General features: G+C 37.1%; 1 long non-coding RNA gene across 7 annotated transcripts in view; it reads left to right on the forward strand.

Moving 5' to 3' along the window:
* LOC102165926 (uncharacterized) overlaps window positions 1-23,504 on the forward strand; it is a 1,721,850-nt gene that overhangs the window by 432,968 nt on the left and 1,265,378 nt on the right. Inside the window, exon 7 of one of the 7 annotated variants that reach the window (XR_014835567.1) lies at window positions 89-169. The exons of the other annotated variants lie outside the window; for them this stretch is intronic. This is a non-coding gene — a long non-coding RNA (uncharacterized LOC102165926). The remainder of the gene's footprint in view (window positions 1-88; window positions 170-23,504) is intronic. 7 annotated transcript variants of the gene reach the window in all.

Below are 23,504 nucleotides of genomic sequence, written 5' to 3' on the forward strand. Positions count from 1 at the left end.
AAATTCAGGCAAAGAATCTTTTCTTTCTTTTTTTTTTTTTAAACTTTTTGCAATTTTATTTAATGTTTCAACTTTTTTTTTTTTTTAGCATTTGTCCTAGAGTTTGCAACATACAGTCATGGCTAATCCAGTTCCACTTTCAGATAATGCAATATACATCACAGGAGTTGTGAGTATCTTATGGTAACACAATAATCCTAGTTCCTCCCTCCTGTCCCTATATCATTGCTGTCATTCGTTTCACATATACATAAGCATATGTAATATATAATATATATGAAGTAATATTTCAAGTTGGGAGAGAGATAATAGTAAGTGCTGCTGAAAGTCAAATAAGGTGAGGACTGGCAATTTACCATTGAATTTAGCAACAAGGAGATCATACTTGACCTTGATAAGAGCAGTTTTGTGAAGCAGTGATCACAAAATCTTGACTGGAATGGATTTAAGGGAATCCTCATAGGTAGGAAGTTATAAGGACTCAGTGGACTTATAAACTCAGGCAGCCATATTCAAGAGCTCATGCTCTTAGTCACTACCGCATGCATTTTTAAAATAGATTATAATATTATGCTCTCTCTTCATACAGATTTAAATATATGTCCCTTACCCTCAAATAAGATGAGAATTGACTTAAAACTTTACTATGGCAGAAATTTCAGGCACCATTAAAAGCCAGTGAAGGGAATGTTGCCAAGATTTCACAAAATATACCATGTAGTCTCTGAAAAACAATGTGGAAATGTTTAGAAAATGGGGTGTGATGTCAAAACATAATTTGTTAAAATAGCCTCTTTGAACATTTGCTCTTTTGGTTTGTTTCCCTAACTGGTTGTGTGTGTGTGTCTGTGTAGGGTGGGGAGCCGGGGAGTCAGGGGAGAGGGAGTGGGAAAGAAAGCTGGAATGAGGGAGAGAAGCAAGAAACAACTCATTTGCCCATGCTCAGGCAAGGTACATAACCTGGTCTCGTGTTGGGGACAGTTGAAAATGGCCTATAGGTCATGTCATTATGGTGATTGCTTTCTCTCATGTAATTTCATTTTGTATACTGTGTTTTCCAAAGTAATTTATAAATAACTCCAGGCTAAGGGTCCAGACTTTTATTTCTTCATAAATGCTTCTTTGCCAGCTAGAAAACCACTCGTCTTTGAACAGAGGTTTCCTCCCCTTAAACACATTTGGGGTGTGTATTCTGTCATGGTGGTAGACTTTTCCATGATGTGTTACTCATAGTTAACTTTTGTTTCAGATTTCAATCATAACAAAATGTTGTGATGTTTATAAAGTTACAAAGCAAATAGAGACATGTGCTTCTGAACCTTCTGATTCTTTGATCTCTGAACAAAATCCCAAGTACTGCATGTTTTTAATGTATTCAAATGCTACAGACAATCCTTAATTCCCGGTTTATGTCAATGCATGAAGGTTATTCAGATACATGTGCTCCAGCAGGTAATGGAATGTCAATCTCAGCAGATGCCAATTAGAAATTCCTGGGCCAACAGAGTCTTAGGGCATCCAGTTTTGTTTAATATAAAAGTATAATCAGCCGGATGGATCAACTGAGTTCAAGAGCCATAAATCTAGTTAGAAATACCTGCTCAGTATCAGATGGCCACTTCAGGAAAGGGAATGGAGAAACTCCTGAGATGAACAGTGAGGAATCCACAGTACGTCTGAAGAAGATTTTAGATACGTGAACCATAGAGTCTCTAGGAGATAATGACAAAAATATTGCTGTATTTAAAACTAGCTTTCTTTAAAATGACTGCTAATCAGGACTGGCTTTATGTATAACAGAAATTAAGGGAAACCAAGAAAGACGAGTTCCTGCTTCCAAAGTGCCTCACCTGTGGTTCATTTGTTTTTTTGTTTTTTTTAAATTTTGTTTTTTTTTATCACTCAAATGAATTTATCACATCTGTAGTTGTATAATGATCATCACAATCCAATTTCACAGGATTTCCATCCCACAACCCAAGCACATCCCCCCACCCCCCAAACTGTCTCCTCTGGAGACCATACATTTTTCAATGTCTGAGTCAGCATCTGTTCTGCAAAGAAGTTGTCTGTCCTTTTTTCAGATTACCTGTGCTTCATTTGAAGCCTGCGTTTCTGTCATTTTAGGGTCATGATTGGGGTATTGCTACTTTGGGGAATTTAGCTGATTATGTAAATGGTCCTGAGAAGGGCAATACTTTGTAACATTATTGGTCATAGCTGCCTTGGTATGAAGGTTTTTTTGTTGTTGCTGTCGTTTTTACTCAGAGATGTATTGTGCAAATAGTTATAGGATGTCTGAGGAAATACGTTAATGGATAGAGACTTGTTCTGGATCAAGCAGAACGCATCTTGGTGCTCATCTTTCTTGGCACTGGCAGCACCTGCAGAGGATAGAAATAACACTAGAGTGTGAGTTGGAAATCTAGGTTTACGTTCCATCTTTGCCACCAGTTAGCAAATCCCTTTTTGAAAAAGGAGGGAATTTAGATTAGGAGTTCTCAAACTTTAAGATGCGTAAGAACTATGCAAAGGAGTGTGTTAAAAATTCAGATTTGGGATCATCCTTCTGTTTTTATCTTTTGATTCAATAAGTTTAGATAAGGCCCAGGAATCTTCATGTTAAGGAGTACCTCAAAGGGATCTATATGGTTTAAAGTTCTCTCTTTGAGAAAATGGATTAGATGATTCCGAAGCTCTTTTCCAGCTCTAAAATTCTTTCTGGTGGCTTTACTTGTGTTTTGGGGATGGGAATAACTCATTTATGTATGTTTATTTCCTTTTTTCTCTTCCCCCTCCCTTGTTCATAATCTCTCTTTCTCTTCCTATCTTCTCCACTGTCTCATCTGCAAGGTAAAAGGGGATTCAGTGGGAACAGGAATGAGTCAGTGAACACTAACTCTGAAAGTACAGGTAGGATCCCTGTTGGCACATGTTACTGGGTTTTAGGTGGAGAGATGCCGTGTTCACCTCACAGTGATACATGACACATGGGATGTATGTTCTAACAGGAGATGCATACCTCAGCAGGGGCCGGGGGCAGTGTCACATCACAGGGAGAGGTTAAGAGACTCTTTTTTTTTGCCTCCTTTATTATTATTATTATTACTATTATCATTATTATTATTATTTGTATGTGAGTATGTGTATGTCTGTGAGTGTGTGTGGTAAGAATACTTAACATGATAGCTATCCTCTAAGTAAATTTTAAGTATGTAACACATTATTTTTAACTATAGGCATCATGCTGTATAGTGAATTTCCAGAACGTATTTATCTTTTCATAAATGAAACTTTGTGCCCTTGATCCCCTTCCCAATTCCCTCTCCATCCAATCCCTGGAAACCGTATTCTACTCTTGCTTGTATGAGTTGAAATATTTTCGATTGCTTATATAAGTGAGATGATATTGTGTTTGTCCTTCTATGCCCAGCTTATTAAGAGACTCTCAAATGGAAATATGAAATGCCCTCTTTCTTTTTTCTCTCCCCTCACTTGTGAGCCATTGCAATGCCACTAGCAAACTGGAAGAGCTGAAAGAATATAGATAGTGAGAGATGTGGTTCCACTCATACTTTGAGGTGGCCATTCAAACCAGTTGCAGATACAGCTGTTCTCAACCTGGCTGCACATTAGTATCCCCTGGGCTGCTTAAATCATGCCTTGATCATGCCATAGAGTAATTCAGTCCAAACCTCTGAGGGTGAGTGTGGTTATTGGCTTCTTTTAAAATATATCAGATGATTTTAATGTGTAGCCAAGATTAAGGTGCCTACTGCCATGGGAGGGTTACTTAGAGATGTAAGAGTAATAAGACTTAATTAGTCTTCTAGCATGCTGCTAAGCTGCTGGCCAGTACCAAAGGCCAGGGTAGGCCTGAAAATTTGTTTTTGCTGTTCCCTTTTTCCAGTTGGCACTTAGCCCTCCTCACCTGGGAGTTCTAACTTCTCTTAATGAAGCATGTGCTTATGATGCCAACCTCCATTTAGACTGTCTTGTCTGCACCTTCTCTGGCTCAGGCTCTGTTCTCTGCTTCCAGCTGTGGTAGGGAGCACTCAGTTTGAGTTTGTCCATGATAAGAGTTTGCTTTAAAGAATCAAGAGGGTTTTGGCCTTTATTGTAGTTGAAGGCTTTGAGCCCAGTCACTGATATTGTCTCAGTTTTAGCTTTTGCATGTCCCGCCAATTCCAGCAATAAAAACCAAGTATGTGAAATGAGAATTTTCTCTGATTTAGCCTGAGTCTCAATTCATTTTCTTTCAATTCTCAACTCTAGTTACCCACTGAGGAGAACATTTTGGTCTATATTTACTGGTCTCCTTTTATATGTTGTTGGGAACTTGCTCCTTTATACCTGTCTTTAGAAACAGCAGAATCTCTGGCATGCTCAGTTTCTTTGCTTGCTCTCAGCAATGAAGTGGTCAGAAGGTGTTTTTTTCCTCTCTCTCTGGGAAAGGTTATGTAAACAATTTGTATTGTATAATGAGCTTCTGAATCCATACTTTGATTTGATTCTTACAGTAGGTCCATTCAGTAGGCTAGGCGTGAGCCATTAGCATTCTTTTAAAGTTGAGAAGATTGAGGTCCAGAGAAGTCCCTAGGCCCAGGTTTCTGCAGTCAGACTCAAAGCCTATTTTCTGCATAGCACCTAACACTATGAGATATGTTTCGTATTGTTTACTTATTATCTGTATTTTCTGCCATTAGAAGGTAAATTCCATATGAACAGGGCCCTTACCTTTCACATTCACTTCTGTATTCCCCAGAGACTAGATTAGTGCTAGGCATATAGTGAATGCTTTTGTTGAGTCTTGAAAGAAACTTCAACCTTCTTGTCCCAAATCCTGTGGTATTTTAAATTCTTTATGGCTCCTCTTCTTTTGCTAGTGTTCAAAGAGCTAGATGGAAAAATGCATAAATGGTCATGTAACTGGTAAGTAGTGGAGCTGGAACCAGAACCCAGGTTGTTTAATTCTCAGAATAGATTTGTGTTACTTTATTTTTGGATACTGGCAGCTTTAGTGTTATGCTGTGTTTTAGAAAGATCTTTGAAGGATGCTATGCATACTGTAAGGCCACAGACAGAACCAACCTTCTACAAAAGGTGTGGGGTTGGAAAGTTTGTCATATTTGTCTACACATTTTACTCCCCCTTTACCTGAGCTGAAGTTTGGTAGTCAGTGTTCTGAGGTTATTTAGTATTTCCATTGTGGAGCCCCACTCTAGCCTGCCCCCCAGCATTTGAAATTCCTTCTCTCCTATCAAATTTTCACTGTCCTTTGACCCATTCTTAGCTCAGATGTCAGTTGCTAACTGGACAGAGTCACCTTACCTTGGGGTCTCAATGTCCTTACTAAATAACAAGGTTAATATATCCTTACCAAGGTCATCTGAGTGGTTTGAATATATATAGTATCAATGTGTAGTTTATAAAGCATTTTACAGATATGAGCTATTAATTTTTTCTAGGAAACTGCTTAATATGGCGAACAAATCCCTCTAGAGCCCTAAGCCTTTTTATAATAGTTTAAGTTACCTTTTCTGAGCTTCCTAGTTAAATTTTAACAAAGATATTAAATACTTGCAACCTAACAGAGTAATTCCTATGGTGGGAATTTAAGGCTCTTGGCAGATCTGTGAAGAACAAATTTTTATTTGGGGATAGGAGAAGGAGAGATTTTTAGTGCTTTTCTGTTCACTCTCTTTGTAACATGCCTCACCTTGACTCTTTGTGCATCTTATATAGCTGCTACATGTGCTGAATCACAAATTGGTCAGGACTGCCAATATCTTGTGATGGCCAATTTGGCTTGAAATGATTTGAACTAATCCTAGCTAATGTCCATTTGGTTCACTTCCGTAAGGTTTCTTAGTATAGTTCTCCTATGCTGGAGCACAGTGGGCAACAGATCTCCACTGTGCAGGTGCAGCTGAATTGGGACAAAGTGTTTCTTTGCCTGCTGGTGTTCTGTGACTGGGGGACCAGTGCCAATGAGGTGAAAGGTAAGGGTTAGATAGTGTACAGAAAACCTCATTTGAAAAAGCCAAGGCCAAACAGGAAGGTATCTGATTCATATGGCAACTTGCCTCAGTGTGTATTCAGTGGGGCCCTTTTGTCAAAATCTGTCAACATGTACCTTTTGCAGAGTTGTGAGACCCAGGGGTTGGTGTCTTTCCAGGCATTTTCCTGTCAGAGGCATCATTCCAGAAAATTATAGAGTGAGGATTGAAACTAAGATTATAGGTTTAAGCAGCCCTTGCCTTCCTCTAAACTAGGGACAGCCTAAGCAATGCCCAGAAGCTAAATTTGGTCTTAGTCACTATGAAAATTGAAAGTAATGCTTTACAATTAAGAGTTTGGAAACAGCCTTTAATTTATATTCAATAAAATATTGATGAGGTGGGAGAATGTTATGCTGAGGGCTCAGGGCGCCTGTATTGAAGATTCATAGAGGCTTTTAAAGCTTTGATACTAGTTGGAGTGCGGCTCAAGACCCAGGGAAGTCTTGAGGTACTGAGATTGATTGGTAATCTCAGGTCCTGTGAAATGGAGTATTCAACATCCTTGTAGCAAGAATCACTAGAATTACTGCATAGAAAGGCAAAATGGAAGCTCAGATTCGTGATAGGTAAGGTGGATTTCAAATAAATGGAGCTTTGAAATAAATAGGGAGTTTAAGAAATGGGGATATTCTGAAGGACTGTGGAAATTTAAAAAGCATGGTAAATCCATCTTAGCCTGAAATGAAAAGAAGGAAGGACTAGTCCAGACAGTGCAGGTGGGACCAAATTGAAAAAGAAAACAACAAATAAAAATGTTGCAAGACAGCCTGTAAGTTCCCACTCAGGAAGAGAATCCCAGCCTATCAAGAAACTGAAGAAATCCTGAACCTCACAATCTCTTTTGGAAGAGCCAGAAGTAAAAGGGAAGGTAGCAGGATTCTGATCTAGAGACCAGATCTGGTCTGGGTCTGGCCATGGGTGGAGAAGTTTCACTATATAAAGACATGAAGAAAAAGTTCCTTTGCCAGCATTGCTTATGGCTCTGGATTCTGCTTTTTTACTTCTAGGTTCTTGAATGACAGGAAACTAGCTTATGTTGTGTGTGTTTGGAGGTATGAATATTGTATTTATGTTTTTAGAATGGTGTATATGTGTGTATTTTGGGACAGAGGAACGTGGAAGAAAGAAGCATTTAAAATTCTACTGCTCTGAGATAACCACTTTACAGTCACCATCCATTTGTGTGGCTCATTATGTGTGTACACATATAAATTATGTTACTTTTCATAAATGACATCATAGTCTAATACTTTATTGTTTAGGATACCTTTTGAGGGACTTGTCCTTACCCTCTTGTCTTCATTCTCATTACACTCCCCCAAGGTGACCAAAGTTAACAGTCTGACATATATCCTTTTATACTTCTCTCTAGGTTAATTTCATATAATTCAAACACACACACACATAGAGGTTTGTTTGGTCATTCTTTTATAAAATTGGTCAGTACGTTATACATTTTCTCTCTTTTATTTGTTAATCAGTACCCAGTGGATTTGGTGAATTTTATGCAATTCTTGTAATGACAGCATAGTAGCTTATGATGTGAATGTATGACAGTCTATTTAATCATTTCCATATTAATTCATTCTGGTTGCCATAACCATTGGTGCTAATACAAACTATTCTTGTATTAGTTTAAACCACAAGAAATTGCTGTTTCTGTATACTCAAAATAATCATCCATCAACAAAAAAAAATAGAATGTAAAAGATAAATCAAAAACAATAGGGATCAGGTTCGAAAATGTGGAAAGTAAAATCAGCAAGATTTGGTGCAACCTTAAGCTGACCTAGAATGCAGAGAAAAAGAAAAAGCTAAAAATATGAAAAAATCAATAATAAATATAATGGACTAGGTAATGGAGAACCAACATGTGGCTAATCTATATATCTGAAGATAAAGGATAAATGCAATAGAAGTAATAATAAAACATCTCTGAAATAAAGAAATAGCTGAAACTGCAGATCAGAAGGGATCCCCAGGTATCAAACTAAAACGATGTGACTGACATCTAAATAATCCTGGTGAATATTCTGAATTGCAAGAATAAAGAAAAAAATCCACAGGTACCCACTCAAAAAAAAAAAAAAAGACGCTTCCAAGTTTTTAAAAATGTAATTACTCTAGCTTTTGACATAATATTAAATGACAGGACGATGGAGTGACATTTACATTTTTGATAGAAAAACATTTTGGCCAAGGAGATTTCTATCCAGATAGCACAACATAAAGATACCTTCAGAAATGCAAGTGCTCAGGAAATATACGCTCTGTAGAATCCTTGGAAAAGGAGGGAGGCAACTCAAATGGATACTCAAATCAACTGAAAAATGGTGAAAAAATAAAGACCTTAAGAATGTGGACTATTTTAGGAGTTCTTGTTGTGGCTCTGGTTAATGAACCCATCTAGTATCCATGAGGACGTGGGTTCCATCCCTGGCCTTGCTCAGTGGGTTAAGGATCTGGCGTTATTGTGAGTTGTGGCGTAGGTCATAGACATGGCTTTGATCTGGCATTGCTGTGGCTGTGGTGCACGCTGGCAGCTACAGCTCCAATTCAACACCTAGCCTGGGAACCTCCATGTGCCACAGGTGCGGCCCTAAAAAGACAAATTCAAAAAAAAAAGGGAAAACCTACCCATTTTTTTCAGCTTTGTGAGGTAGAGTCCTTGTAAAAATTGATTAGAAAATATATTTGATACACAGTAGATTTCTTTTACAATTCAAGTTATCCACTAGATTTTCTTTACCCAAAGAGGGCTTTGTGTTTCTTTTTTCGACAAGGGTTATTGAGCTATAATCTACTATAATGAACTGCATATATTTAAAGTGTACAGTGTGTTGAGTTTTGACATTTTTATGTACCTATGAAATAAGGATAGTGAATGTTCCTATTAGCTCAAAGAGTTTCCTAGTACCTCTTTACAGTTCATCTCTCCCTTTCTCTTTGCTCTTAGGTAACCATTGATCTCCTTTTTATCATTACAGGTTAGTTTGCCTTTTTGAAGTTCTAAATCTTAGGATCTGTTCTCCTTTTTTGTTGGCCTCCTTTTACTCAGTGTTATGATCTTGAAGTTTATCCTTGTTGTGCCTATCAGTACTGATTCCATTGTACTGCTGAGTAATATTCCATTATACATTTGTATCTATTCATCTCGTAATATACCTTTGAGATGTTTTGAGGGATAATGGACAAAACTTCTATGTCATTTATGTACAAGAATTGGACATAAGGCTTTTTTTTTTCCTACTTAAATACTCAGGAATTGCTGGATCATATGGTAGTTCTATTTTTAGTTTTTCGAGGAGCCTCCAGACTGTTTTCCTCTGTGGGTGCACTAATTTACATTTCCACCAACAGTGTTTGAGGATTCCCTCTTCTCCACATCCTCACCAGCATTTGTTATTGTGCTCTTTTTATGGTAGCTATTCTAACAGATATGAGGTGATAACTCGTGGTTTTAATTTGCATTTATCTGATGATTAACAATGTTGAGCATCTTTTTGTGTGTCTGTTGACCACCTGCATTTCCTCTTTGGAAAAATGTTTGTTCATTTCTTCTGCTCATTTTTAAATCAGGTTGGTTGTTTGTTTTTTGACATTGAGTTGTATGAGCTGTTTAGATGTTTTGAATATTAACTCCTTATCAGTCATATCATTTGCAAGTATTTTCTCCCATTTAGTAGTTGGCTTTTCATTTTCCCAGTAGCTTCCTTTGCTGTGCAAAAGCTTTTAAGTTTAATTAGGTCCCATTATTTATGTTTGCTTTTATTTAGGAGAAAAATCCAAAAAGACATTGCTACGATTTATGTCAAAGAGTGTTCTTGCCTATGGTTTTCTCTAGGAGTTTTATAGTTTCAGGTCTTATATTTATATCTTTAATCCATTTTGAGTTTATTTTTGTATTTGGTGTTAGAGAATGTTCCAATTTCATTCTTTTACATGTAGCTGTCCAGTTTTCCGAGCACCACTTATTGAAGAGACTGTCTTTTCTTCATTGTATATTCTTGCCTCCCTTATTGTAGCATAGTTGGCCATAGGTGCTTGGGTTTATTTCTGGGCTTTCTAACCTGTTGCACTGATGTATATTTCTGTTTTTGTGCCAGTACCATACTGTTTTGATGACTGTAGCCTTGGAGTATAGTCTTAAGTCAGGGAGCATGAGTCTGATGCCTCCAGCTCTGTTTTTCTCCAGATTGTTTTGGCTATTGGGGGTCTTCTGTGTTTCCAGACAAATTGCTGAATTCTTTGTTCTAGTTCTGTGAAAAATGTCATGGGTATTTTGATAGGGATTGTATTGAATCTGTAGATTACCTTGGATAATCTGGTCATTTTAACAATATTAATTTTTCCAATCCAAGGACATGGTATATTTTTCCATCTGTCTGCATCATCTTCAATTTCTTTCATCCATGTCTTACAGTTTTCAGAGTATAGGTCTTTTACCTCCTTAGGTTGGTTTATTCCTAAGTATTTTATTTTTTTTTTACCTAATGGTAAATGGGATTGTTTCCTTAATTTCTTTCTGATAGTTCACTGTTAGTGTATAGAAATGCAACAGATTTCTGTATATTAATTTTATATCCCACAACATTACTGAATGCATTGATGGGCTCTAGTAGTTTTCTAATGACGTCTTTAGGATTTTCTATGTATAGTATCATGTCATCTGCAAACAGTGAGTTTTACTTCTTTATTTCCAATTTGGTTTCCTTTTTTTTTCTTTTTTCTTTTGCTTCTTAGTGCCACACCTGCAGCATAAGGAAGTTCCCAGGCTAGGTAGGGTCAAATTGGAGCTATATCTGCTAACCTATGCCACAGCCACAGCCACACGGGATCTGAACTGTGTCTGCAACCTACATCACAGCTCACAGCAATCCAAGATCCCTGACCCACTGAGTGAGGCCAGGGATTGAACCTGCATCCTCATGGATTCTAGTCAGATTCGTTTCCACTGTGCCACATGGAAATTGCCCAATTTGGTTTCCTTTTATTCTTTTTCTTGTCTGATGGCTGTGACTAGGGCTTCCAATATGATACTGAGTAAATGCGATGAGAGTGGACATCCTTGTCTTATTCCTGATCTTAGGGGAAATGCTTTTAGCTCTTCACTGTTGAGAATGATTTCTGCTGTGGGTTTGTTATATATGACCTTTATTATGTTGAGGTATTTTCCCTCTATGCCTGTTTTCCAGAGAGGTTTTTTATTTTAATCATAAACTGGTGTTGAATTTTGTCAAAAGCTTTTTCTGCATCTATTGAGATGATCATACGGTTTTTATTCTTAAATGTGTTAATGTGGTATATCACATTCAATGTTTAATATTTCAAGAAACATCTAAAGTATATTCCAAGGCAGTTGTAGTGTATATATTTCCACTAGCAGTGTATGAAAGTTTTAGTTATTTTACAGCTTCTCCAACTCAGTGTTGGAGTGCCATTCATTTTATATTTAGGCATTAGAATGGGTATTCAGTATTATCTCATCATGGTTTTAATTTACATTTCTCTAACTATTAATGAGGTTGAACATTCGTTGGTGTTTATTGGACATTTATATATTTTCTTTATGAAGTGTCTTTTCAAATATATTGTCCATATTTCTATTGTATTGTTTGTTATTATACCATTGACTTATAAGAGTTCTTTATTCTGGATAAAAGTCATTTGACTAATACTTAGTACCTATCTGTGGCTTGCTCTTTTAATAGACTTCATTAATTTAGATAATGCATATACTTAGTACAAAAAACAAAGGATACAGTGTATATACAGTACAAAATAAATTCCCTCTTTCATCTGTTTCCTGGTTCCCAGATTGGTTTATACCTCCAGACATTGTCAGAGCAAGCTTTGCATAAGTGTTTCTGCAGATGGATGTGGGCTAAGAGGGAGAGTTGGCATGGTATTGTCTTTGGTCTTGTACAATGGAGTTGCATGGAGGGGTGTGCAAACCTAAGCAGAAAAAAGCAGGAGGTCTACTGTAGAATGCCCAAGGGATGAAGAAGAGTCTCAATTAGCAACCTGACCTCCTGGTCTTAGAGGGGTAGAGCTGCCTTTGCTGGGTCATAAGAACAACAGAAGAGATGGCCCATTGAACCAATCCAGGAGATAAGGTCTACTTTATCTACCAGGTTCTAGGCCAGACTCAAAAGAGCACTCTGAGTCAAGTAAGAACTATCCTATCCCTTAACTTCCCCCACCTCTTTGACCTGGAGCTTCCAAAATAAGGGTGTAGGAGAGAGCATGATCAGGGAGAAAACATGCTAGCAGAAGGAGCTTCTACATTCCAGCCTCACACCCTGAGCTAGAAGGAGAGATTTCATTAGGTGAATTTAGGGTTTTTCATTTTTTTATAGGAAATGATTGAGCTGAAAAGTCATAGACCTATTGGAGTTTTTAATCCATGAACAAAGAAATAGTACTCTCATTAAATTCAATTTTATTGGGATTTTGGGAGAAAAAATTGTATTTTGATCAGAAAATGCATTTTATTTTCAGTCAGTATACTGATTTCATAAGCACAAATGTGTATATGTAATCTTTTGCACACATGCAGACACATGTATACCAGACATACCATTCTACACTTTGCTTTTATCACTTAAAACATCTAGAGATCATTTTACGACAGTATGTAGATATGCCCCATTGGTTTTTCTTTTGTTATTGCTTCATACTATTCCATTATGCGAATGTACCGTAACTTATTTTATTTTTTATTTTTTTGTCTTTTTGCCTTTTCTAGGGCTGCTTCCCATGGCATATGGAGGTTCCCAGGCCAGGGGTCCAATTGGAGCTGTAGACGCCGGCCTATGCCAGAGCCATAGCAATGTGGCATCCAAGCCATGTCTGTGACCTACACCAGAGCTCTTGGCAACGCTGGACCCTTAACCCATTGACCAAGGCCAGGGATCGAACCCAAAACCTCATGGTTACTAGTTGGATTTGTTAACCACTGCACCATGATGGGAACTCCCTGTACCATAACTTATTTAAGCAATCCTCAATTATGGACCCCTAAGTTAAAATTCATCTTCTACTTATATACAGTAGAAGAAATGGTCAACAAAATGAGAAAGCAACCTATGGAATAGGAGAAAATATTTGAAAACCACCCATACGATAAGGGGTTAACATCTCTGTGTGAATGAAGGAATTAATACAGCTCACTAGTGAATAAAAATAATCCTATTGAACATGGGCAAAGGACTTAATAGACATTTTTTTGAAGAAAATATTCAAATGGCCAACAGATAAATGAAAATATGTTTAACATCATTAATCACCAGGGAAATGCAAATGAAAACCACAGTAAGATATCACCTCACACCTGTTAGAATTGGCTATTGTCAGATGAGAATTGTTGGCAAGGGTATAAGGAAAGGGAACCCTTGTACACTGTTAATGGGAATGTAATGGTGCAGCTGTTATAGAAAACAGCTTGGAGCTTCCTTAAAAAACTGAAAACAGAACTATCATATGATCCAGCAACTCCACTTTTGGGTATTTATCTGAAGGAAATGAAATTACTCTCCTGAAGGGATATATGTATATCTGTGTTCATTGAAACATTCTTATAATAGCCAAGACATGAAAACAACCTAAGTGTCCATGGAGGTATGAATGAATAAAGAAAACATGACACCCTTCCCCCCCCAACAGAAGAATATTATTCAGCCATAAAAAGGGGGATATCCTGCCATTTCTGACAACCTGGATGGACCTTGAAGGCATTATGCTAAGTGATAAAAGACAAAGACATGCTATATGGTCTCACTAATAAATGTGGAGTCAACAAAGCCCAAACTCCTAGGAACAGAGAACAGACTGGTAGTCGCCAGAGGTGAGGGTTAGGGGTAAATGGGTGAAGGTGGTCAAAAAGTTAGTCTTCCAGCTATAAGATAAATAAATTCTTGGGATTAATATACAGCATGGAGACTATAGATAACAATATTGTATATATGAAAGTTGCTAAGACAGTAGATCTTAAAAGTTATCATATGAAAACAAATTTATAACTGTGAAATGATAATAACCTATTGTGATCATTTTGCAATGGACACATATATATCAGATTGTTATGTTGTACTTACACAGTGTTATATGTCAATTATATTTCAGCAAAACTGGAAAAAGTAAGACTCATTTTTTCTTAAAGTTTTATGTAAATCAGTTAACCTTAATAGAATTGTAGAAAAGCCTCCCTGGGTAAGTGTACTTCTTTTAATAGGAGGAAAAGGCGGTATATATTTTGGCATAGCTAGATGTGATACTTATGATGCTAATAGGAAAAATTGTATGAGTTAGTAGTTTGAAGTCTGTTTCTATTCTGGTTGTAACCAAAACTTGGTGAAAATTTAGTTTCTGTTCTTTTTAAATTGATATATAATTCACACATAACCAGCCAGAGTATGGACCCTAAAACAGGTACCAGGTACACATTAGGAATCTTTATATTTACTTCAGATATGCTGACAGCCTAGTTTATCTTGACCCAGTGCCTTTGGACTGTAGAATAACATCATAATCAGTAACTTTGTGAACATTCCTATAGTTTAGTTCTCAGAGTTTGTGTAAGGGTCGTTGCCGTGACTACAGAAATCGTTTCAATACTCCATTTTTAAAAAGTGATGTCTGTTGACTCTGCATGAGCAAAGACACAATAAATCTACTTCATTTTACTCTTATATCTTTTTCTCCCATCCTACTCTTCCTTTTCCCAATTATAGTTGGCTATATTGTTTTCTTAGCTTATTTCTTTATTTTTATACTTTTAAATATGCCTATACATTTGACTTGATTTATCAGCCTTAAATGACATCCTTTGGTCCCCAACTTTAAAGTTTGAAGAAATCTATACATCTGTATTAAGTCCTACTTTCTTTCTTGTTGTCTTCCTTCCTCCTTCCCTCCCTCCCCCTCCCTCCCTCCCTCCCTCCCTTCCTTCCTTCCTTCCTTTTGCCACACCCACAGCATATGGAAGTTCCCAGGCTAGGAGTCAAATTGGAGCTGCAGCTGCTGGCCTGCTCCACAGCCACAGCAGTGCAGGATCCGAGCTGTATCTTTGACCTACACCACAGCTCATGGCAATGCTGGATCCTTAACTCACTGAGCGAGGCCAGAGATGAAACCTGCATCCTCATGGATACTAGTCGGGTTCTTCAGACACAAAGGGAACTCCTGTCTTTATTATTTTAGTTGTATAATTTTGCATTTTCATTGATAAGATTTCTGTTTTACTCTGTAACCACAATTCCCAGGATTTTTTAAATCTTAGTTCTGTTGTTAAATGGTTTCTGTGCTCAGTGCTCATTCTCTTTCCAGAGTCTCCATTCATGTTTTGAGTAGGCTGACATTTGTCCTCCATCAGTTTTTTTCAAGATGTGTTCACTTGAATGATATCTATAAGTTCTTGTAAGATCCAAAACATCTGTTACTTTTGTAACAGGATGTGGCTGACATTTTTCTTTTTTTGAAGATCTTGTGGACAGACATTGCTTCACGTTCCTCCAGTGTTGAATGTTGCTCTGGAGACATCTGTGGCCAGCCTGATACTATTCCCTATCAGTGACTTTCTCTTTTTTTTGTCTAGATGCCCAAAGGATTATTTGTTCTTGAAATCCAGTTAATCCAGTTATTTTACTAAGATATATGTTAGTGCTAATTGTTCTGTATCAATTTTTCTGGGGCTGTGATATTTTTTTTTCAATTTATGTGTTTGAAGATTTTGTTTCTGGGGAGATTTAAATATTTTCTAGTCCATGTTTTTCTTTTTTGTTTCTCATACATGTTTGTATTGGATCTTCTCTGTGTTTTATATATCTATTGTGTTATTTTGAATCCTGTTAAACTCTGTTTCTGTTTTTTAACTTTTTTTTTTTTTTACCCTCTATACCCAATTTCTTATCAGGTTTTCATCAATATTGATTTTCTTTTGTGTTATTTACAGTATGATTTTTATTTTCTTCTCCTGTTGTCTTTTTTAGTTCATCAAGTAAAAACTTTTATCATACATATTAGCTCATATAATAAAATGACTCTATAAAATAATTTATAGTTGATCAATTTCCTATTGAATAAACATTTCTAACATCTACTCATTCTTAAAGTTTTAATTTAAGATAGAATTTCCTCTAGGAAAGTTGCTCTGACCCCTCAATTGTGGCTCTCATGGCCTTCAGTGCTTTCCTGATTATAGCAACCTACACAGTTTTGAAAATTCCTGTTTTGTTTGTCTGGAAACTAGACTCTAAGCTTTGGGAAGTCAGGGACTGTGTTAATTGTTCTTGTTCAGTGATGCATCCCCAGCATCTGGCCTGTAATAACCCTGCCATTTATGCCCTGAATTGTCTGGAAGGGCTTCAAGATGAAGCTCATCACCAGAAAGAAGACAATCTTATGAGTTGCTAATTATGAACATGCGTTGAATTTTTAGCATGGTGCAAAAAACAGTTCTGAACATTTTCCAGTTGTTCACCTTATGATTTTGAGTTATATGAATGTTCTAGGAATCCATTCTTTCCCTAATGACCCTCCAGCTTCCATTTTCTATCTTTCACCTTTCCCCAGCATTCTGCCTCTCTCTAGTAAAGCCATGGAGTTTCATTGGAGACTTTTTTCAGGGAATATTGAGGATGATATTTTAGATTAGTTTATTAAAGTATTTTTGGGGGATGGGTTAAATCTTGCAGCAGCTACATCTATGTGACAAGTATTTTTCTTATTAAAATTGGTTGCTCATTATTTTGCCAAAATTGTTAGTAAGAATGCCAGTAAGAAAGAAGGTAGATAGGGATAAGTGGTTAAAAAAAAAAAATTCTGCTCTGCTAATTCTAGGAGGTGCTCAGTAAATACTTCTTGGGTGAAAGAAGGAGTAATGAAACTAAGGTTGATGCTTTTTTTCCTGTGTGTTTGCATGTGTGTACACATGTGTGCACATTTTTTAGAATATTCTTCCCTGTGTATGTAAAAAAGTTTGAAATAAGAAACTAAATGTTGTTTTAAACTTTAAAACCTACAATGTAAAGAAAGACAGTTTAAAGTAGCACTTATGACCATCCTGTTACCACCTTATTTGGTATGAGCTGAGAGACTAGCCTCTGACTAAAATGATTTTCCATACCTACTTTAGGGCTTGCAGCTCCATCATCACTTAAGCCCTGTGCCTCAGTTTTCTTACCTATAAAGTGAGAATGGCACTAAGACATTTGAATGATTACCTGGAATTTATTTCAGATCTTTTCACACACTTACATGAGAGAGAAGGATACTATTGAATTCCTTTGGATGGTTCATTATTTGGGCAACATTCTTATTTAATAGAGTCTCTTGAGACAGAGAAGGGAAAAATCCAGAGGATAAGATTCCTGAGGGAGTTAATGTACGTACTTTAGCAGGGCAGCACAAGGACAGTGGGATGCCATGGATGAATAATTCTCTCTGCAAAGTTATATCCTGGCTTCGTGTAGCAACCTCTGCCCATTTTTAATGGTTTTAATGATATGTTATGAATCTTTTTCCTACCCTTTTTGTGTCATCACCTGGTTGCTCCTTTCAGTTATGCCATTGCTTTCTTAGTCACTTTATTGTTTTTGACCTGTCCAGCAGGAAGTGAAAACAAACAACAACAAAATAAAAGGAAGTGAGCAGGGATTGGAGGGCCTAACATTTGGAGTATGAAGCTCTGCTTATTTGTACCGAACACACAGGAGCTGAAGCCAAATAAATAACTGTTCTTAGACTGGAATTTAGGTCCTATAATCCTAATCTGCAGGTCCCTAAATACTACCTTTGGTCTCTGCTATGTTTGCTTTTCTGAAAACTGCAGCTTATTGAGGGCGGCTTTGTGTGGGGGATAGTCATGGAGATGCATCCAGACTTCTTTGTCCTGTCCAGCTCTGCTCTGGAGAGTCTGATAGTTTCTGCTGCTCATGCAAATTGTTACAAATGGAATATCTTCTTCCTAGCTTCTCTAAATCCTACTGTTTTCTAGGATCTGCTCAAATCCTACCATCTCCATGATGTCTTCTGTGATTTCCCCAGTGTTCTCCTTCTTTTGGTCTCTGAACCTGACTGTCTGGATTTGAATCCAAGCTTTGTCATTATAAGAAGTGTGACCTTGGGTATGTTACTTAAGCCCTGTGCCTCAGTTTTCTTACCTATAAAGTGAGAATGGTAATAGTGCCTACTTTATCAAGTTGGATGTTATGAGTATTAAATGGATTAATATATTTAAGACACTGTGAACAGTGCCTTGGCAGCAAGAGAAGTGCCTGCTCATATTAGATATTAGTATTATAACTTCTCATGTAGCTTATAATATACACTTAATTTTTTGTTATGTTTTTATGGCTCCATTTTATCTTCTTAAGTGATCTTGGGATAATGTAATAGAGTGGAAAAAGTATGGATTCTGGACTGCCTGAGTTTGAGTCCTAGCTTTGCTACTTACTAGTTCTCTCTCTGATCTTGGACAAGTTATTTAACCTTTGTGAATCTTGGTTTCATCATTGTATTATGAGTTTAATTACACCAACATATTGCAGAGAACCTTTGTGGGGATTAAATGAGATAATTCTTGTAGAGTACCAAATGCAGTAGATGCCTCCTATGTAGAAATGCTATTATGATAAATTTTAGTATCCATAGTGCCTAGGCTCAGATTAGGCAATCATTATGTGTTTTCTAAGTGGTACAAAAGTGAAATATTCTGCTTTTTCAGGCATCTATCTTTTGTGTTATTCAGAGACAGAATGAGCAGAAAGATGACTGCATCTTTGAGCTCTTAAAGTTAACTGCAAGCTCAGTATCTGTCCCACCTATTAAGCTGTCCCTTTTCCTTGTGTTAGATCTAGTCATGATGATAACAAATACTAAGAAGAACAGCTACTGTTTATTGATTTCTTACTATGTACAGTGTATGTGCTAAATGCTTTACATAAATTATCTGTAGTCTCATTTCTTCATATGCTACATTCTATCCCTAAGTACTCTCATCCATGATCTTACCTTTAACTACCATCTGTATGCTGATGACTCCCAAATTCCTATCTTTACTCCAGACCTCTTCTGAGCTCTAGACCTACATATCTAATTGAAAAATTGACATCGACATTTGGATATTCCACAGACAACTGAAACCAGAAGGTTTCAAACCTGGACTGTGCCTCCTACAGTTCACCCACCTCAATCCCATTCTGCTTTTCCCTCTGTGTATCCTGTCAATGTACATGGCACCATAAGCTATTCACTTGAACCCAAAATTTAGACCCTGGCAAATTCTGATAGTTTTTCTCCCCAAATATATTGTAAATTTGTCTGTTTTGCCTTCTTCAATATCACCACCATAGTGGAAGCTATTATCATTTTCTCTGTGGATTATAATTTTCTAACTGGTCTCACCTCTCACATACTTGTCCCCTTTCAATCTGTGTGTATACCTTGGTCAGAGTTTTCTTTTTACTTTTTTAAAAATGATGTAATGACATACATACAGTAATATGTACAAAGTACATTGCTCTCAAGTGTATAACTCAATGAATTATTCCATATGTATATAATCATGTAGCTATTCCCTAGATCAAGATATAGACTGTTTTCAGCACCACATAAGGCTTATTTGAGCTTCCTCTTAGAGGTAACTGCTATTGTGTAGTCAGATTCTAAAGGTGATCATTTGGGGGAAAGAAAAATATTGAACTCTTGTTAATGATATACATGACAAAGTATTTAGGGTGACGTATTGATGACTGCAGCTTACTTTGAAATGCAAATGAAAATAAGGTGGACTGGAGTTCCTGCTATGGCACGGTGCGTTAAGAATCCAACTGGTATATATACACAGTGGAATACCACTCAGGCATAAAAAAGAACAAAATAATTTGCAGCAACATGGATGGAACTAGAGACACTCATTCTAAGTGAAGTAAGTCAGAAGGAGAAAGACAAATACCATATGATATCATTTATATCTGGAATCTAATATGTGACACAAATGAACCTTTCCACAGAGAAGAAAATCATGGACTTGGAGAAGAGACTTGTGGTTGCCAAGGGGGGGGGGGTGGAGAGGGATGGACTAGGAATCTGGGGTTAATAGATGCAGACTATTGCCTTTGCAATGTATAAGCAATGAGATCCTGCTGTATAGCACTGGGAACTATATCTAGTCACTTATGATGGAGCATGATGAGGATAATGTGAGAAAAAGAATGTGTGTGTGTGTGTGTGTGTGTATATATATATATATATACACACATCATATATATATATACACACATCATATATATATACATCATATATATATACACATCATATATATATACACATCACATATATATACATCATATATATATACACATCATGTATATATACACATCACATATATATACATCATATATATATATACATCATATATATATGTGATGTATATATATATATGTGTGTGTGTGTGTGACTGGGTGTCTTTGCTGTACTGTACAAAACTGACAGAACACTGTAAACAAGCTATAATGGAAACAAAAAAATCATTAAAAAAATCCAACTGCAGTGGCTCTGGTCACTGTGGAGGTGCAGGTTCCATCCTCGGCCTGGTGCAGTGGGTTAAAGGATTTGGTGTGCTGCAGATGTGGCATAGGTAGGTCACAGCTGTGGCTCAGATTCAATCCATGGCCTGGGAACTTCCATATGCCACAGGTGTGGCCATTTAAAAAAAAAAAAGGTGGACTGGATGTTTAGAAGGATGACTAGATGGATACACATGTGATAAAGTCTAATAACTAAATTATGGACTCTTGGTATGTGGTGCTAACTGTAAAATTCTTTGAAACTTTTTGTAATTTTGAAAATTTTTATTATAAAACGTTGGAAAAGGGGAATCTTTTGCAAACACAATAGGATCTTGCTGTAATACCTGAAACTCTTCAGTGGCTTCTAATTGTACTTTGATGTAAGATATATAATATTTAATATATCCTAAAAGGCCCAACATTGCTCCTAACAGACCTCTCCACTGTCTTCTCCTTCCACTCTCCCCTCTCCCTCACTGTTCAAGCCACTTTTGCCTCTTTGCATTTCCATCAATATGCAGTGGCGAGTGAGTGAATAAAAACAATAAAGCCATCATAATAGGCAGCACACAACAGTGAAGCAACCTGGAAAGAGCACACTTTTTCAGAAATATGGTCTCAGGCAGGTAGTATTGTTTGAGTTAGAGTTGGGCAAGAGATAGAGTTTCTAGTTGTAGAACACATCCAACTATCAATTGTTATTGCCCTAATGTAAACATGATGTCAATTTATAGGAGAGAGGGAACACTGTTGTCTCCCCTTTGTGACTGTAAGTTCCATGAGGGTAGAAACCATGTCTAGTTTTTTTCTTTCATGTATCTGTAGCACCTAGCACAGTCTCAGCCAGTAGCTATAAAACAGACATTCTGTAAACAGGTGTTAAATGAAGTAATCTAATTAAATCCTTATAGCAGACCTATGGGATAGTTAGCAATTTGACCCCCATTTTTACGTGAGGGGTTTGAAGCTCATCAAGGTTAAATACCTCACTCAAACCCACGCACCTAATAGTAGAAGAGCTAGGATTCATACCCAGGTTAGTGTGACTCCAAAGCCCAGGCTCTTAGGTCCTCTCCTGCCCTCCCTAATGCAAATACTCTTCTCTTGGTGGAAGTCACCCTGAGATAGAAAAGGGCAGGGCCTTAAGAGGGCATAGCAGAGAAAAGGGTGGCAATGTATTTAGGCATAACAGATGTTCTGGAAGTTTATCCTCTGGGGTGATTTCATTTCCCCCATAAACTCCTTTCTCTTGGTGCTGGAAGCTGAAATTTGGAACCCCCACCTGGAAGTGAGCAGTGCCCTTTCTGGGCCAGCGCTCCTCCCTAAATTGTTGATGCATTCTGACTCATCCCCTTAGTTATATGCATTAGTTTGCTTTTCATCAAGCCAAATGTAATAACTGCCATTTTAGCTAGGTGTGGGGTTAGGGTTGGATAAAGTATTACAATGGAAAAATCGCTAGCATAAATGAAAAAGAAAATCTTCCCCAACCAAACCAGCTGGGGGTACTCTTAAAAATGGGGAGATCCATAGGCCTCATTCTCTGTGGCCTGACTTTACTGGCTTTTGGACCAAAGCCCTCTCTGGCCCCAGGGCCTACGTGATAGAACTAGCTGCCTCCTGCTGTGAAGTGAAGGGGGGTTTAAAAGTCCTTGATGGTAATTAGCATAAAGTCCCTCCCACCTTATACTGTATGGTAGTATTTGAAACCTCGGTTGCTTCAGGTTAAGGAACCTTAGGACTTTAAAGTTTATTTATTTTTTAAAGTTGAAAACATTAGCACATTTATTCAATATATATCCACAGGATATTCTGCAGTAAATGAGTAAATCTGTAAAAAAATTTTTGTTATTATAGTTGAATTACAGTGTTCTGTCAATTTCTTAACAGATTTGTGGTTGCCGAGGGGGAGGGAGTGGGATGGACTGGGAGTTTGGGGTTAGTAGATGGAAACTGTTGCGTTTGGAGTGGATAAGCAATGAGATCCTGCTATATAGCACAGGGAACTATATCTAGTCACTTGTGATGGAACATGATGGAGGATAATGTGAGAAAAAGAATGTGTGTATATATATATGTATATATGTGTGTGTGTGTGTGTGTGTGTATATATATATATGTTATGTATAACTATGAATGTATCCACTAATAGGATACTTAGCAGCTCTTGCCCTATTTCCTTTGTTGCATCCCTCCTCAGGTTTTCTCAGCAGAGTCCATAGATAGCAGAACTATGGATTTGGGCAAGCCTCCTGAGCCAATCCTGAATGAGAAGAGAAATAATAATCACAATTTTTAACATTTAACCAGTGCTTACTGTGTGTTAGGTACCATGTTCAGCACTTAACAAATATTAGATCAATTTAATCCTTGAAACAACTGAATGAGATTTTTATCATGCTTATTTTGTGGAAGGTCAGATAGAGGCACAGAGAAGTTAAACAGTTTGCTTAAGGTCACATAGTTTGGACAAGCTAAGATTTTAATCCAGATGGCTTGATCTCAGAGCACATTATCTTAACTGTCATGCAGTATTGCATTTGTCAGCCTATCTGACCACTTGAAATTGTCTTATTCTCTTTTTTAAAATTTTTAAATTTTAAAAAAATTTTAAATGATTTTTATTTTTTCCATTATAGTTGATTTACAGTGTTCTGTCATTTCTCTACTGGTACAGCAAAGCGACCCAGTCACACATACATATATACATTCTTTTTCTCACATTATTCTCCATCATGCGCCATCACAAGTGACTAGATATAATTCCCAGTGCTATTATACACCAGGATCTCATTGCTTATCCTGTCTTATTCTTTATCTCCAGATCTGGTGTACTTGTGAACTCTGAACTTCCTCATGGTCTTTAAGTCAC

The sequence above is a fragment of the Sus scrofa genome, chromosome X, assembly GCF_054392235.1.
Source record: "Sus scrofa isolate SSC_HxYL_T2T_F1_AM1 chromosome X, Sscrofa_HxYL_maternal_Yorkshire_Landrace_v2.0, whole genome shotgun sequence".
Lineage (NCBI taxonomy): Eukaryota > Metazoa > Chordata > Mammalia > Artiodactyla > Suidae > Sus > Sus scrofa.